The following is a 6,594-nucleotide window of genomic DNA, read 5'->3' as shown; positions in this document are numbered from 1 at the left end:
CTCTTGTTCATATATGATTTATACTTACAAAGCAAATTTATCTTGAATTAAAATCAGGGATATTTTTGAAAAGTATTCTTGACATTTTCCCAGGGAGTAACCATAAAAAAAGAATGATAGGATTGAAAAGTTATTTCATAAGTGCTGTTTAAATGCTGATTGGAGACAGTGCTGACAGACTGTTGATAAAATCTTTGGAAGAGAAAGTCGCTTAGTCGTGTCTGACTCTTTGTGACCCCATGGACTATACAGTCCGTGGAATTCTCCAGGTCAGAATACTGGAGTGGATAGCCTTGCCCTTCTCCAGGGGATCCTCCCAACCAAGGGATAGAACCCAGGTCTCCCGCATTGCAGGTGGATTCTTTACCAGCTGAGCCACAAGGAAAGAATACTGAAGTGGGTAGCCTATCCCTTCTCCAGCAGATCTTCCTGACCCAGGAACTGAACCGGGGTCTCCTGCACTGCAGGTGGATTCTCTACCAACTGAGCCACTAAACAGCAACAGGGGCTTACCAATGGGCCCCTGACCTGAGAGGACCACCGTCCTTATAAGAAGAGACACCAGAGTTCTCTGGCTCTTTCTGGCTTTCTCTTCACACCGAGGAAAGACCACTCGAGACACAGTGGGGGGAGGGTGCCATCTGTAAGCCAGGAAGAGAGTTCTCACAAAAACCAATCAACTAGAGCCTTGATCTTGGACATCTAGCCTCCAGAACTGTGAGCAAAAGCAAACCTCTGTGGTGTTTTGAGGCCTCTGAGGCCGCTCAGTGCATGGTATTTGTTGTGCCAGCCTAAACAGACTAGTACCCTGGGCATTTGTGTGCTGCCCTCTCCCTCAAAGGAAGTCTACACAAGGAAGGGGCCGAGCTATTATCATCCTAACTCGCTGGTTAGCATGAACAGTACACAACTCCTGCTGTGGTTCAGCATCAATAATTCAACGTCACCCATGTTTTGTCCTATAAAAACAACACTTAACTTTAAGCATTTACGTGTAATTTTCAGTTCATGGGATTACAGGAAATGAAGAGCAAATTAATGGACCCCAAGAGGAAGCAGAAACAAATTAAAATTGTGGCTCTTTCAGCAGGATATCAAGCAAAGCCTCTTTGACATTTAGTGGTTTTTATTTCTTTAAAGGTTCTGCTATATTTTTTATTAATAGAAATGACTAATGGGAAATAACAAATGTAAAGCTTGTCCTAGATTCTGACAACTCAAATGGAAAAAACACTTTTAAGCTCAATTAGGTAAATTTAAATATAATCTGGGTTTTGAAAGCTAAAAGATCATTCCTCAAAAAAAGAAAGCAAGAGCTTTGATAAGAACATACACTAAAAGATCTCATTTTGATAAAATACATGTGTTTGTGTGTATTTACACAGGAAATGTCCTAGATGATTAGTTATAACATTTAAAAGATTAGTGATGATCTCTGAATGATAAGGAAATGACTGTTCAATTTTGCTTGTTTGTATTTTCTAGTTTTCTGCAATACACATGTACAATTTCTGTAAAGATAAATGCTGTTGGTAATCAACTCCTTTGAGGAACATATTCTATCTGTTCAGTTCACTTTAGTCGCTCAGTTGTGTCCGACTCATTGTGACCCCACGGATTACAGCACGCCAGGCTTCCCTGTCATCAGCAACTCCCAGAGCTTGCTCAAACTGATGTCCATTGAGTCAGTGATGCCATCCAACCATCTCATTCTCTGTCATCCCTTTCTCCTTTCTTCAATCTTTCCCAGCATCAGGGTCTTTTCTAGTGAGTCAGCTCTTCGCATCAGGTGGCCAAAGTATTGTAGCTTCAGCTTCAGCATCAGTTCTTCCAATGAACATTCAGGACTGATTTCCTTTAGGATGGACTGGTTTGATCTCCCTGCGGTTCAAGGGACTCTCAAGAGACTTCTCCAACACCACCGTTAAAGAGCCCCAATTCTTTGGTGCTCCACCTTCTTCATGGTCCAGCTCTCACGTGTATCTCTCAGTAGCTGCCAGCTCTTGACCTCTCTTCATTTCACTAAAAAACGTGATCCCTAAATTATTGTGTTTCTCTTGATTCTTGCTTGTGGCATATTCTTTGATGAATTCAACATTTGTAACAATGGCTTATACACCCCAGGGCCTCAGAATTCTGTAAGCTTCTCTTCATCTGTCTCACGTTAGCCACTCCGTCTAAGAGTTGCATGGATGACTTTGTCAATCCCAATAAGAACACAGGCTCTGAAATTTTGATTCAACTATCCCATTCTACTTAAGTATTTTCCTCATCACACTGAGGGCATTTCCTATGAATGAGATCTCCTTTCGTTGACCCAACCTGTTTTTCACATTTTCGCTCTCCATCCTGTTTTCAGCTCTTTTTGCTAGCTATCATTCTCTGGGATATACCACTATCACAGCCTCTTAAAAACACCTTATTTTCCTTGATGCTTCCTTTTTTTTTTTTTTGGTCACACTCATCGGTAGAAAGCTGAAGCCTCAAAAACCCAACTAGTCTCCAAGTTTAGAAGCAGTGAAACATGCCCAGAGAGAAATGCTTAACTGTGCTTACTACTATTACCGTAATTTCATGACACAGTTCTCAAAGTGACTCTCAGATCTCTTCCAGTTTTGATTATCCTTCAGTTTTCTTCCTACTCTTCCAAACCACAAGTTCCCACCTCCTCTGCATTTGAAAGTGTCTTACTCTCAGCTGATGATCTTTCCTTACTCGGCCTTGGGTATGCAGGCGCACCCAGGCAGACTTCTCTTACTGTTCCACGACCCGCGTCCTGCAGTCACTCCCCCGCACCCCGACTTTCCAGGATGGATGGTATTTCTCTGTGCCCATCCATGTAACCCCCAACAAGGCAAACAGTGCCTCTGGTCACCGTTAGAGTGAAATCCAGGCCCCAGAGTGGCTCCCGCCGCCTCTCTCTTATCCTGCTGTTTAGCTTGTTCACCAGGCTCCACTCACATCAGCACCAGCAAGGCTTTGGACCTTGTCTTGGGGCCTTTGTGTCGGCTGATCCACCAACAAGAAAACTCAACTACGTGTCCGGGCAAGGTTGTTTCCTTTTCAGATCCTGCAAGACACAGCTTTAGGGTCACCATCTCAGAGAGACCTTCCTTAATATCACAAATAGGAATGGTGCTTCCTGGGACTTTCTGTGACATATTTCTTTTCTCTGTTTTCTTTCTTCCCTTTCCTCGCTCTCTCCCTTCCTTCCTGCCTCCCGTCCTTCCTTCCTACCTCCTTTCCTTCTTTCCTTCCTCCTTATGGAATGCAAACACAGTTGGTTTGTCTTTATCAGAACTAAGAGTGATGTGATGGGAGACACTGAAATGTGTCTCCATAACGGATCTCCCGGAAGACGGCATACAGAGTGCTGTGGGAGCAATGCCACCTCACACACCTTCATCAGAGTGGAAAATCGTTTTTGACCTTCTTAATTCATTTTGTTGGAAAAACAAGTCTTATTATTAAATCACAATTCATTTATTATTAAATTAAAAAAACATTAAATTAAGTGCAAACTGTGGCTCTAAAACCAGATTCTAAATTCAGTCTCATGTTTATTTTTGTGACTCAACAAGATGTTGCTGACCATATGCATGGACTCTGCTATATGTCCATAACCCCAAAAGAAATAGGAAGATTTCCTAGAAGTCGCTTTATGCAGGTCCTCCGTTAGTCAGGAGTCTACGTTTGGTACACACTTAATTGTATACCTTAGGCCCTGCTTGGTGTGTTTGAAGCAGTGGTTGCTGGAATAACCTGGTAGAGGGTGTCTCCGGAGAACAGGAGAAAGCGGAACGCAAGGCTGCTATGTGGAGTTCGGATCTCGTCTCTGCTCTCTTGCTTCCCAGGACACTAAGCGAGAGAAGTGGGGATTAGGAAGCCTGCTGCCCAGGGACACTGACGATTCAGGTACAGCACGAGACATGAGGGCATGCACCCTCCTGCAGCCTCTGAGGAAAACAGTCCGTTCTTAGAAGTCAAACTACAGTTATATTTTCTGACTTTGATCTCAAGTAGGTGGAGTAACCTCTTGGTAATAAGACTGTTTCTATAAAGCAAAGTGTCTTTAGTACCTTACTTTCTTTGCCTAATCACTCCTTCCTACTGCACAAGATTCTTATTACCAGAGGTGAAAGTCAAATTGTTTCCAACTCTTTGTGACCCCCTGGACTATACAAGCCATGGAATTCTCCAGGTCAGAATACTGGAGTAGGTAGCCTTTCCCTTCTCCAGGGGATCTTCCCAACCCAGGGATCAAACCCAGGTCTCCTGCATTGTAGGCGGATTCTTTACCAGCTGACCTACCAGGAAAGACCAAGGATAATGGAGTAGGAAGCCTTTCCCTTTTCCAGGGGATCTTCCCAACCCAGGGATCGAACCCAGGTCTCTGACATTGCAGGAGGATTCTTTATGAGCTGAGCCACCAAGGAAGCCCTATTCCCAGAGAGTCCATCTTATTCATTCAGTTTTGTAACTTCTTCGGCATTCAACTAGTGACATGGACAGATAGAGCAGGTGCTTAAACATATGGCAGATACCGTGTTTTTTACAAGAGAAATGGAGGGAAAGGGGGAGGGAACAGGAGAATGAAAGGGAGGGAGGAAAAAAGAGATAAAAATGATGGGTATTCCCTAATTACAAAGAGGGATTTCTGGGATATTCTTTTCTTTTTGGTTTTCTTCTTTTCAGTTTAGTTGCTTTAGCTATAGGTATACCATATGATTTTATACATAGCAGTTGTGCTTCTTAATCTCCTCCCCTGTCATATCTCTCTCCCTGCCCCACTGGTAACACTTAATTTCTTCTCCATATCTGTGCATCTGCTTCTTTTTTTGTTATAAAAACTATGGAAAGCAGTACACATGTTCGTGCCACCCTTGCACAGGGGTCATGCTCACCTCTGCATAATTCCAATTTTAGGGCATGTGCTGCAGAGGCAAGTGCCGAAATATTCTCAATACTTATCAAACCTAAAGCCCAATTATTCCTTTTTATTAAATGACTTATTTAAACACATTTAACCACAAAGGGGCCTATATACAGTAAAGCACCTCAAAATATATGAAGAAATAAAATTCCAATTTAGTGAACTGAACTCTTACTAAATAAAATATAAAGATGGACAATTCATAAGCAACAAATTTTTTCTTTCAGTTAAGGCAGCAAAATAAAAGGCTATTTTTTGAAATACCTATATTAATTTTGATGTATGTAGCAAATTTGCAAATGCTTTTATCATTATTATGATTAGTAGTTTATTTTTTGTAGTTCTTATGTCAATTTAGTATACTTACCACCATTTTGACTATTTTTAAAACTTTCCTCACTTTTATTGCCAGTTCCAAATTTGTCAGGAGCAAAGAAAAATACAGTCTCAAGTGTGACTTACTCCCAAACCTACAGAAATCTGTGATGTGGAAGGATTTTCTTCGATCCGACAGGCGTGGCATTTTGATGACGTGGAAGTGCTCACCTAATGTGGGGCCTGCATGGCCCTGAGTTCATCAGGGACAGCTCCCTGCAGAAGCATGGTTCAGAGTCTGAGACGTGCGCAGTACCTGGAAAGTCATTAATAATATGCTAACTCCTAAGCCAGGTGGAAGAAACTCCCATGTAAAATATAATAAGGTCGTTTTTGCTCTCCATTGGTATGTATCTTAAAATCTTTAAAAATACTCTAGGGAAAAAAAAAAGCAAAAAACCCCACAAAAAAACCAAAAATGGGTGCTACATTCCGTACCACGTGCCTTAGAAAGGATTCTCCACGCTCGTCTCTAGAAGGTCATCTCCGAGACAGGCATGCCGGCCGTCATCAGGTCTCCTCTTGCATTCATATTTAACTGCTTTCATTCTGTGGCCTTTATTAGCTGAACTCCTGGAGCTTGTAGCACATTTTAAACAGCAACACTGGGAGGATGTAAATGCAGAATAATGTATCAGGACTCAAATTTGCATGGTCAAATGTCAAAAAAATTAGGCCTTCCCCAGAACCATGTCAAGAGAAATAACATAAGTGGGCAAACTCAACAGCAGGCATGCCATTATCATTTAGCAAGAGCTGTCATCACCGCCAGCCAGTGGGAGCAGTGGTCATTAGCCGGAGCTCTACCAGGGGATGCAGTGATTCTTTCTTTTCCTTTTTTTTTTTTAAGGATTTTTATTTTTTCCCCATCATCTGACAGTATTTCACAGAACACTGCAATGCCATGTTGCCTTCCTGACAGGGGAGTCAGGAGATGGGGGCTGGTGTCTTTGGAGTGGGAAGAGAGGAGGGCTAAGGAGAAAAATCCATAATCGTACACTGTCAGCTAGCGGGTGCAGGAATTGCATTACCTATCGGATAAATACTCATTAAGAGTAATCACTTTATTTCAGCTCTGTAATGACATTAACAAGCTTGGAATACAGGGAATTACATGAGTCAGAACAAATAATTGAATATTCCACTGTGGAGGGAACACAGCACAAGCCTGCCTTCACGTCATGCCGTCTCTGAAGCTAGCACAAGCATGCAATTAGATAATAAGCTTAAACAGCATTAAAGTGGCACTGCTCGTACCACCACTGAGAATAAAGAAGTATTAATTG

The 6,594-nt window shown here is 42.1% G+C and overlaps 1 non-coding gene across 1 annotated transcript; it reads right to left on the bottom strand.

Annotated features, from left to right (window-relative positions):
• Positions 1-4,846: 4,846 nt before the first annotated feature.
• On the bottom strand, positions 4,847-4,950 carry LOC147350043 (U6 spliceosomal RNA). The gene has a single exon (XR_015149322.1). It is a non-coding gene; the product is annotated as a U6 spliceosomal RNA (small nuclear RNA).
• Positions 4,951-6,594: the final 1,644 nt, after the last annotated feature.

The sequence above is a fragment of the Bos grunniens genome, chromosome 20 (assembly GCF_055505025.1).
Source record: "Bos grunniens cultivar Pamir isolate PY7600 chromosome 20, Bosgru_T2T1.0, whole genome shotgun sequence".
Lineage (NCBI taxonomy): Eukaryota > Metazoa > Chordata > Mammalia > Artiodactyla > Bovidae > Bos > Bos grunniens.
The sequence above is the reverse complement of the archived record's forward strand: the minus strand, read 5'-3'. Positions and strand labels throughout refer to the sequence as shown.